Source organism: Gavialis gangeticus, unplaced genomic scaffold (genome assembly GCF_001723915.1).
Source record: "Gavialis gangeticus isolate Ggan-Ray unplaced genomic scaffold, GavGan_comp1, whole genome shotgun sequence".
In the NCBI taxonomy this organism is placed as follows: Eukaryota; Metazoa; Chordata; order Crocodylia; family Gavialidae; genus Gavialis; species Gavialis gangeticus.
The window spans coordinates 5,427,496-5,439,703 of NW_017729005.1; positions in this window are offsets into that span (position 1 = coordinate 5,427,496).

The window sequence follows — 12,208 nt, forward strand, 5'->3', positions numbered from 1 at the left end:
GGGGAGTGGGGGAAGGGGGCAAGGGGCAGGAGGCTTTAGAGTGGCTCTTGGAGCCAGTCTAAAGCACCCAGAAAGTCACACTTACCCCCACTCTGAAAAATGGTGGTGGAGGCACTTTAATGGAGCTTTAGTTAAAAGCACCCCACCGCCATTTTTCAGCACAGGGATGCCGATACACGCGACACCGGAGTCTGCTGGAGCAGTAATTATCGTACTCCAGCAGGCTCGATTAAATCGACATGCTGTAATTATAACACATGGGAGCAGCCTCACTGCATGTGTATAGGCACCCTAGAAGTTGAGTATGTTTCTCAGACTTTATGGAGGCACCAAGTTATAAACTCTAATTAAATGTGTTGTTGTTACAATATCACAAGACAGTAGCTGGGGTTTTCTGACAATAAGCTTTATCGACAGAACAGAACAATTACCTAATGCTGCCAATTATAGTGATGACAACCTAGAAATCTTTTTTTCCAGTCACTTCCCTTGGTGTTCAGTGACCTGAAAATGATAACAGCTTCCAAATGTAGCAGTATCTGTTGAATGTTCCTTGCAGCACCGTTTGCTTCACCTGAGGCCCTTTTTTGACAGTTATCTTTAAGGATAACTTACACCAGAGTCAAGTAGCCAAACACTTGCAAGCTCCTTCTCCTCCTCTTGGTATTTTAGCTATTTGATTTTCTCACCTTCTAAAAAAAACAAAACAAAACAAAACAAAAAAAACACACAAAACAAAACAAAACAAAACCATTTACTCTGATGTTCAGGGTCAGAGTAAAGTTGCATGAAAAGGTGGTAAAAATGTTAAACCTTTGTTATAACACCACCTCCAATTATTGCTGCCTTGAATGCAGCCATTCTTCCCAGGAGTCAGAAATATGATTTGATATGGGAGATATGGACAAAAAGATGAAGAGATGGCTTACAGATTGGTGCTACAAAGAATGTTTTGGGACATTTTACCACTGTGAGCCAATCACAAAAAATAGACTTGACACGTGGACTCTAAGTTCCAGGGTACTAGCTTTTTGGGACTGAGCTTACATAACTGACAAAAAAAGCTTTAACTAGTAAGCGTGGGGAACAGGGAGATGCTCTTTAAGTTTGGCTTTAGTACATAGGAAAAAGTTGGGGTGGAGAAGAAATCAGGTAAGCGAGGATATGACAGTGGATAAAGTGTCATGGTAAGGCAATACAATCAGCAAAAGGACTGTGCCTAATTCTGCTAGGGAACTGGATTCAGTCAGTAAGAAATAAATGAGATGCTTGTACTCCAGTGCAATGGTGCTTGGCATTTGGTCTGCAGAAGTATGTCCAGAAATCTGGCAGTGGGGGAGCAGTGACAATGTTAATTGCTGGTTGGCTTTGTTGCCAAATTTCCAGACCTGTGGAGGGCCCCAGAGACCAGATGATATGGCTGTTTGCGCTAGGACTGGGCCAGTGCATAGGGTAAGGCTGACAGCCTGAGCCCACCTGACAACCCACAAACTGACCCATGAAGTACTCATCTGGCCCACGGGGCCAGGAAGGTAGACACCACTGCTCTAATTAAACAAAAAGTGGGCAAAAAAAGCAGAGGAACTCAAATTACTGGCAAAGGATGGAAAAAATCAAATATTTATAAAGGATAATAAAAATATGTTGTAATAGTTGTCAGGATTAGAATGAGGGCATGCACTGTTTAGAAGAGGTAGAAGTAGCATTTTACAATAACAAATGTATTTAATTAAAAAATAAAACAACATAGCATAGCTAAAACTGCATCTGAATAGGTCAAGACGCTGGAGGAAAGACAGGTTCCCTTGAGGTACGTCTGAAAGTCTAGTGTAGATTTTCAGAGTCATATTTGGCTATAGACAAAAAAAAATCTCTAACAGTAAGAGAGAGAAAAAGCCTACTGGGAATAGTCTTATTCTGAGATTAATTTCCTTTCCGTATACTGGAGAAAAAATGCTACTAATAAATAAATGGTAAGGCCCAGATATTCCTGGATGTGAAAGTTGGTAGATTTCTTCACTAAGAAGGCTGCTCACACTGGAGGCTAATCCAGCCTTGTATGAGCGACTTCACTTAAAGAGAAAGGAAAAAAATAGGAGTTGTTCTTCAGTGAGAGGGTAGGACAGAAATTGAAGATAATCTTAAAACGTATGACCCCAAAATGAAATAAATTGTTTCATCTTTCAAGGAGGAAGAGAAGCATAAAGTTGAACACGGGGCCAAAAAAGGAAAATAGCTAATAGGACTGAGGGTATGGAAATAAAGTTTACTACAACCAGGAAGAAAGCAACAAACAAACCAACCAACCACACCAATACAATCAAGTCAGGAGACACGTGATCTCCATCCCAGAGTTCCAAAAATGCTGGAATGTGAGACTGTAGGAATGGTTATAGTATTTTTTTCTTTTGGTTTGTTTTTAACAGACCTATTGAATTCAAGATAGCACCATATGACCGGAAAACAGATGAAGACAGCACCCATATTTAAGATAGACAAGGAAGATGTGATATGAACAAGTACAGGCCCATAATCTAATTTCAACAATATATAAGGGTGGGGGTTTTTTGTTTTTTTTAAAGATTCTTCCTTCAAAAAGTATGTCTACAATGATATTCAGGTTACTTTAAGATCACAAGATGACCATCTATTCTACAAACCCATGAACACAATCCCCAGTGGCAGTCCATTCCAACCTTGGAAACTCTCAGCTGAAAATTTAGCAGGTCAACCCTGATAACCACTTACTTCCCAAACCATCCTTTTTTGTGGTACTGCAGCCTTGACCACAGGAAGGCCACCAACAGAAATCCCACATTTTCCTGTTCTAATCTTCTGACCCTTCTGCATCCCTTTTGTATCTCCTTCTACGCAGTAAATCAGGAGACCAATTCTTAGAAGGATGCATAGTTTTGCATGGCACAAGGTAGCCTGGGATACACATTAGTGCCACACATGAGAAAAAACGGCAGCCAAGTGAACTTTGGTATGAACTATAAAAGGTATAAAGTAAAAGGGGTAGGCCTGATCAGGTTAATTGAAGACATATCTCAGCCATGATTATCAGCATAGACGTATCCTTAAAAACAGACACAGAGGAAAATGGAAAAAAAAAAATCCAGATAAAACACAAACACAGTTTATCAAGATAAGTCATACCAGTCTAACCAGATAACTTTCTTTGATAAGTTATTTTCCAGACACAGGAAATGTGTTAGCTCTAAATCAGGACTTCAGTAAGAGCACTTGATTCTAATTTCCCATGTTGCTCTTGTATTTCCTGTCTTTTCAGGTCTACTTGAAGAATGCAAGGCAAATACAGAACTGGCTAAAGGAGAAACAACAACAGTAAGTATCAAACAATAGTGACAACAAGGTAAAAAATGGGAAGGATAGGGTAGAAGAATATTAGAGGGAAGTCATTCTAGCCTTGGTCTTGGAATGACTGTCACGTAATATTTTTATTAAATGAACTTAGACAAGAAGTAGAGCGAGTCTAATGAATTTGGGCACGTTGGATTAATAGAAACAAGATGATATTTCACTGTAAGCAGTGTTATGCATATAAGGATTAACAAGACTTTCTGCTATGAATTATATGTTCATGAAAAGACAAAAGAAACACCTAGGTATATTAGTCATGAGGTAACTAAGCCATTAATGTGATGCAACCATGAAAAAAGGCAAAATGCAATCCTAGGAACCATCAGGAGAGGAAGTTTCAGTAGCGATGGTGAAACATTAATGCTTTTGTATAATTCACTCTAATCCAGTTATGGATAAGGGAACGGTAAGCAAGGCCATGGACAGAGGTTCATTTAAAGTGGGATAAGGTCACAGATCCCAAAATCTCATGCCTCCAATGCCATGCATGCATGGCAAGACATTCAAATTGGGATCAGGGGATCAAGTCTCAATTGCACCCCACTTGTCAGCATAGGGGAGCATGGGATTATAGTCCCAAACTCCCCCTCCATCAGCAAGTCGAAAATTGGGTGCCTGACAATCAGCTGATTGTCAGCTGGATTGGGATGGCCCCAGGTCTCCAAATGACCTCTGTTCAAGCCCAGTATAGTCCCTAAAGCTAGCAGATGTTCCGCTGATTGTTGACTGGATCAGGACTGCACTGAGGCTGCAGTCAGCCCGAGTTGTCCCCAGAGCGAGCCAACAATCAGTTGATTTGTTGGCCAGTAGGGACTGCACTGGGGCAGAGCGGAGATCCCAGTGGGGTTCTAAGCCTGCCACACATTCAATTTAACGCACAATGGAAGCCAGCCACAAAATTATTAAACATACTATGTGGAATAATTGTGTGGCTTATTTCCCATTTTATTCCATCCTTAATTGCCTGAACATGTGGCTGGGTTACCATTTAAGATGCGATTAACTAGTTAATCAGATCTTAGGTGTTATGTCTGCCAGCAGCCTACAGAACAACAGAAATGTTAGTACATGTACACATGGAACACAGACAAAATGAAGGCATTAGAACTACTGGTGTAGGATGCAAAACCAACACGCAGAAGATCTCAGATGGAACACCGCATATCTAATCAGCCATCTTCGAATAATAAAGATGGATTCAAACTGGAACAGGTTCAGAAAATAGCTCTTAGAATAAGGGGGAAATGGAGAGCCCATCTTATTCTGACAGGCTAAACAAAAATTGGTTCTTGTATCCTAGCAAAAAAAGAATACAAAAGGGGGATAAAATAGAACTATATAGTTCACCCAACTTATAACTGTAATATTGAAAAAAAATCACCCAAAATGTTTTTTTATTTTGGTTTTGTTTTAAAGAATTCTAGAATGTACGTGGATAGAAAATTAAGCTCTTTATATTCCAAACATCATGGGGCAAGGTGGTTTTGTTTAAGTCTTATTACAGACATAAATGTGGAATCCTTCTAACTGCCTGTGTAAGCAAGAACACGAGTATAACAAAAGTAGATCCTTACATGTAGAGCAGACATGTTAAAAGATTCATTCAAATCAGATGTACTAACTGCTTCTCTTTCATCACCTGTGTGACGTGTTGGCTTTAAACTGTGAATTAGCTGCATTAAAAGTCCTTTGCTCCTGTTCACACACATGGTCATAATCACACTATGATCTCACTGCTCCTCAAATCACATGGATGCTTTGTTCCACTCCTTAAAACAGGACAACGCAGTCTACTTTACTAGTGATAGACAGAAGTATCTTCTCTGCACTTCCCTATAGCTCCATGCCTTTTGGAGACGAGGTTTATAGTATTACATATGATTCTGGATTCAGCAATCAGATACCTTCCACACCTCAGCTTGTAAGCCTTTATAGTTTGCATTTATAATTCAAGGTCTTGTCCTAAAACAAATTTTCCTCACTCCTGTATTAGTTGTTTTTACCGCATCTCCATCTATTGACCATAATTACTCAAATACAACATAAGGTCCGTGTTCTCCCCACCCCCTCCAATCGGTATGGTGAATAGCACCCCCCATTTTATAACTGCATACAAAGAAGTCTCACTAATACACTGTTTATCAGACTGTTGCCAAAAGCAGCAGGTACTCAGCAATAGAAACCAACTATGAGGTTGATTAAATACAGCCAATACCAAGTATGACTATAAAACTCACAGCCCACATTTTACAAACATGCTGAGGGGAGCTATGTCCATATCCCTTAAAAAAAAAAAAGGGTGGGTGTTCTCTCCACAGGGAACTGGCACCGCACCTGGAGATGTTGCAATACCAGCCCTAATATCCTCTGTGTGGTGCCAAAAATGCTATATTTGAGATACCAATAGGAACTTAACACAAAATAGATTAGTATAACCCATCTGTGTAAGACATGTGTAATGCCCATTAAGTACAGTCCCCCTCACAGCTGACTTTAAGTAGTGGTGAAATACAACATGGCATACATTTTGACTTCCTCTTCACTCCAACAGCTGAATTGTGCCTTTCTGTTCCGTTTCCAATTATTCCCATTTCCTAACCAGTCTTAAATGCCTGGCAAACATCATGAAATGGGATCCCAAACAGAATTCCTCTGTTGCCTGGGACATATGATTAGTGTGGCCCTGCCCTTCAACAGGTGAAGCTGGAACCAGGTTGCCCTGAGCCTCATCTGCATATACATTTTTGGAGCATCCCAGGACTTGTGGCAAGAACAGATACCACTCCCCCCACCCCCCCATGACTGGAACTAGGTGGAGTGTAGCCACACACATACACACAGAGCTGAGCTGCGAGGTCACCATGGCTTAAAGTGCTGCTGACTCATGGGGCCCAGCCCAATGAACTATGCAGTAAGTCATAAGCCTCTGGACTGATATCATCCATAGTTTGTACTACATACAAGCAGGTGCCCAAGTTCTGTTCAAAAATGTGTTTATGGAGTACTTATGTTAGAACTTGTAGCAGTTTCAAAAAAGATAACATGCATCAATTCTGGATGAACAAAATGTATTGGTACTATATGCACAATTGCTACAACCATGTTTATTTTCAAGGTTATTGTTTTTTAAAAAATTTACCGCTGGCTTCTATGAGCTCAGGTAAAGCAGGTCTGACAGTAAAGAGAGGGGGAAGGGGATCCCAGAGAAAAAAGTTGGGGTGAAGCAGAGAGTAAAGGGGCTACTTGACCTACCAGATGTATTGTCCCTGCTGTAGCAGTGGGAAGACAGCAAATTCTAGGCAAAATCTCCAATAACTAGATTCTAAACCTGAAAATTATAATAAATATTTAAGTTTTCCATATATAGAATCTAATGGGGGGAGGGGTAACCCTATAATCAGGGTTGTCTTCTATTCAAGTAAGTATAGTATATTAATAATAGATTGTGGAATTCATTGCTTTACACCCATTAGTACATTTTAGAGCAATCCAAGTATCACATTTGGCAGAGGTCCAAGTGGAAACCAGCAATTTCTATCTTCTTTACCAACCTCTCTTTTTAAACATTCCCTGTCCCGTGGTTTGGCTCTGCCATTTGTAGTACTTCACAACCTTTGTTCATTTGCTTACTGTTGCTCCCAAATGAACTACATACAGGTGCTGCAATGGCATTCATAATTATCTAGAAAAATATGGCCCTCTGAACTCAGACTATGCCAATGTTTTTTAAAAAGGAAAAGGCCAAAATAGTACAAAGGAAGTAGATGGCCAAGGAGTTTGTAAAAGTACCTTTTGAATAAAATTCCAAGACTAAATAAACCAGCCCCACAACAGACACGTTATACTTTTGATCGCTTCCCACCCAACCCATCATCTTCCATTTCAGAACTGGAAAGTTGCAAACACAGAGGGCAATTATTTTTATTGGCAAACAATGATACAAGGACACAACGATACATGCATCCCCAGTGCTCTTCCCCGAGTCAAAAATAAATTCTCTCATGTAGTGAATGGCAACAGATTTGAGGACTACTAAGCAATGATATTAGGTAGGGATAAAATTCCCTTAAGAGTTCAGCTTTTGCAGGGACCCAAGCTGTGGTAAGAGACAGAGAGAAAAAAAAATACTTCCCATCCAAGATATTTCATAGACATTAGATTTCACACACACACTCCCTCTCCCTCTCCCCCTCTCCCCCCTGAGCTGAGTGTACCCCATACATGAAAGTTATTCATATTAAGCAGCCACTTACTAGTTCTGTCTGAATACACCCAAGGCAAAGAACTGTCTTTCTGCATTGAGCAAAGGACTTTTGCACCACCCATATACTCTAGTCTTGTTAAGATAAATAATGCAAGCTTATTTGGCAATGTACATTTGGTAATGCAATGTGAAGTATTATGGGAGGTGTCAGTATGTGAAGATTATCAAGGCTGTGAAATAGTCCTCTTGGTTATGAAAGTACTCCAAATGTCTTCAACAGCTAAACCATGTTACAAACACAGCTGACTTGTGTCTCAAGTGAAAATCAGTTGTCATCTCAGGCAAGTTCCACAGTACTTAGAGGCAAAACGTACAGCCTTGTGATTATGTCAGTATATACCCATTACCTTCATTACTGTTTCACTAAATTGTAAGTTGGTTTCATTTTTTTTTTTTAAATGAAGACTAGCCAAAACCCCACTAGAGTATATAGGAAGTTCATCTCTTTTCTGTTACAGCTAATCAACTGACTTGAAGCAGCTCATGAAAAGCCTGACCAATTAAACTAAACATTAAACAAAAACATTTTTGATGCATAAGAAATTATAATGTCCCATTACTCAAAATTTGATCCTTTCAGAGATACCTCACCAAAGATTATCTCCAATACACTGAGTTACATATTGAGTTCAAAGATAGAGGAAAACCAGCTTATATACATACAGCATTGTTCCTCTGGTAAAGTAACATTTAACACTTTCTTCACATGTGCAAAAAAAAAAAAAATTACGAAGGTAAGGTACAGCTCAAAGATGGAATACCAGTATACAGAAGAATCAGGCAACAAATGCAGTGGGAGCCAAGGATTATATTATATGCATGAAACTATAAACACCTGGCATCAGCTCCAGAGTTATAGTTACCCAATTCTGACATTTTTACATCACTATTTGATAGGACAAATTAATCTCTCTTAAAACAAACACACTCTGCTGGAGAAGGAAACCATTTCAATAATACAAAACTATCATTAACTAGAGTGCAGGAAAGATAGTCCCCAAAAGGTCACTTCACTTGTTTCCACCCTACACTTTTGCAATTCCTTATTCTTCAATTACAAGTGGGTTGTTGACTAAAAAAACCAAAACAAGACACCCTGCATGTTTTCTGCAAAGGAGGTTATTTGTAATGAAGAATTAGCTAGCAGACAAGACAGTTCAATCTGAATGCAAGGTGTATAGCCCTAAGGTAACACATCTGCACCTTTCCTGGATAAATGAACAGGCTTCACTGGTCTTAAGCTTCCTCAGCTCTGGTGGTACCATGGGGACCACTAAAGTGCCACTTCTAAGTTATTCGTGAATAGGACTGCATTTGCAGTTGCTTATCAGCACCACAGTTCAGGAAAGCAAAAAAAAAAAAAAAAGTCTCTTCTCCCTCAGAAAGCAATTGTTATTTTCCAGTTTGAGGAGCCATTGCTTCAAGCTGACCAACTTTTCAAAATGTTGCCTTGTTTCAGATCTTCCCATTTTTCTTGGGTTTCTTTTTCTTTGGGAGGTGGGAAGTTGTTTTTTGTTTTTAAGAAAAAGCAAACAACCCTCCCCCCCCCACCCCAAAAAAAAAATTGTGGCAAAATAGTTCCAGTCTCCATATCTGATGTTCCCAAGACCCTAAGCTCAATCAAATCTAGATTTTAAACAATGTGATACTGAAACTGCATTGGTTTTGATGACTTCTAGCAGAGTTCAAGAGCAAATTTCTAGGCTCATATTGATCAGCTCTTTCCAATACCACGTGGGGTTTCTGACCTCCCTGCCAATCCTTCCAAGATCAACAGCAATAAGACAGTCCACTTTTCTAAAGTGTGTAGTGTAGCTTCCTGTCACTACAGATCATGACATCGTTCACTGCAAGTTATACAATGACATCCACTATACTAAAATCCAAAAACTTAACATCTTCCTGGTGTTTGGCTTACCCAAAGAAATTAAAATGTTCTTGATTGAAGTTGACATGTTCTTCATATTCTCCAATAGAACTATTCTGCCCCAGCCTAGATCCCACCCTTCCTTAATATCCAAGTGGGATAATGAAGGACCTGCACTACTGAGTCAGCAAAGCCCACTTAGCCTTTTACCAGGCAAATCAGCTCTGGTAACAGGTAAAACACTGGCAACCGGTTCCAGCTATGCTTTGGGCATGCTTCCTGATTTGCTCTCTCCTGTGCAATTCTTTGGGACTTCATCTCCTAGACTAAAAATGAGTCTATTTTTACACTGGCAGCAGTATGGATACTCCCAAACTCATTACATCTACCTGCTCCAACCCAATAAATCAGGTCACTCAGGTGGCATCTCCTGCAGCAGTTCAACACTGCCATCTCCAACCTGGTTAAAAGCTACAGGGGCTCATGCCCTGGAGCAGCCTCACTGCTGCATTTCTGGTTCTGAAGCACAAACAGGAGCAAGTGGGTGGAATAAACTCAGGATTGTCCTGCCAGACACACTGTCACCATGGCTTAGACATATCTTAGGGTTCCCGATACATTATTAGTAATAACATTTCAGCAAAATCACTTTAAAAGGAAAAACATGCCAGCCACTTGCAAGAAGCACTTCTGTATCCCCATGTTGTTCTGGGATGAACAGTACCGAGGAAGACTTGTGTCTGCAAGTTTTCCTCTTCCATTGCCACATGTTTGCCCCACAGCCCCCACAAAATCCAAGCAAGACTATAAACATACCCAGTAGTATCAGTTCAGATAGGAGAGGGAGTCTCTTTCAAGTCATCCTTTTTAACTCCCCACTTATCAAACAGCAACTACTAAATGGTAACTTCCAGGAATTCCCACCAGCACAGATGACCGACATAGGCCCTGCTATCTGAAGGTGCTTAAGGAGTGTCATATGCACTTTTCTTTTGCTCTCATGGAGCAAAGAAGGAAAAAAATTGTGTTAGGGCCAGACTCATATTTGCACTAGGGCCTCTTGATGCCTGTTAAGATAAGTTGTGTTCCCACCTCACTATAAGAACTGTTTTATACTTTCAAAATTGACAGTGTAGCCCTTTACGGCTATCAGACTCAAGTGCTCTCTGTGCAAGCAAACGGCTGAGGGAGGAAATCAAAAGATAAAACAGATCACTCTGCTCAAATACTGTACAAGGCTTTAAAGCTTTGACTATTAAACAAGCTTCTATGTCCCTTCAGCAAAATATTCTCCTGGTCTTTCTTGATCCGTCCCAATATAATAGGAATATTTTTCACTGGCATCAAATGAGGGAGAGAAGATGCAAAGAAAACACTCAAGCTTCTTTTTTAATCTGTCAGCCTATTCCTGAAATGGTTTTCCCCATAATATTTTTCCCACATTTTATTCAGAAGTGAAGGGATATTTTACTCACAAAGGATAACTCTTAAAAGAATGAATTAGTGCTGCTTTCAGAGACCTCAAAGCACGCTGCTCCCCAGCCTAGTGGAATTCCTGCATGGAAAAACAAAACAAAACAAAAAAAAACCTAACCCATTATATATAATTAGCCAAATTAAAAGTGACACTGGCTGCATGTACATAAATGAGTAGAATTTCCTACATATGCATGGTTCAACTTGCAGCTGACAGGATGCTAGTTTACTTGTTTGAATTGCTTCCACGGTTTGAGCAAGAGGGATTTTGTAAGCGTAGGCCAAACAAAGGATTACAGTATGGGTTTGTTCATGTGAGGCTAGTGCAAGGACTGTATAACTGCAGCTAAACTTCATTTTTCCAACACACCTTAGACCTTAACATCTCTCTACATTAACTAAATTCAATACAAGCATTAGTAATTTTAAAATTAATTTAAATTTTTTTGGCATGAAAAAAATTCAAAAAAGGTGACCTAAACAATTGCAACAAGTAAGGTGTTTCTGTTACTGAGAAGTGTATATCTTCCTAACTATTGTCATAAGTAGAATAAAGGAAATAGCTGAAATGCATCTAAAAGGAAAAAGCTATCCAGTTTTCAACCTGGAATATTGTTGGAAAAAAAGAAAAAAAAAAAACACTTGTTGATGCAGAAGAAAAAAGTCTCAAATTTGACAGCCTCCACCTCTCAAACATCATAAAGCATTACACAGTTACAAAAAAATTTAATTTGATATCAAAGTGCGGCATACATCATTAAAGTAAACATAATACTTGAGCAAATGGTTATAAATCAAACAAGAACACATGCTGTCCTCTACTGTTTGGCACAGATACTGGCTTCATCATGTAACAAGAGGAGACAGATGTGATACAGGCACTAACGGCATACCTCAACAGCTTACTATAAAAGAGCTGGATTTTGGTGATGACAATTTTAAATAGCAGTCTATTCTAACATGAGAGCAAACTGCAAGACTGTCCAGCGTTGTGACACAGGACAGGTGGATGAACATTCAAAAGGGGCAACTGAAACAATCCCTCCACTGAACGCTAATTAAAGAAGGAAAACAGGTGATTTAAAGTTTATGGAAAGTGTAGCCCTAGACAGGGATGGTAGAACTTGGGTCTTTCCTTGAACAGTCAAACAGCAGTGGAGAAGTTGAAATTCAGTTTGAACCAATAAGTCATGCAGGTTTGTTGGGGGGGGGGGGGG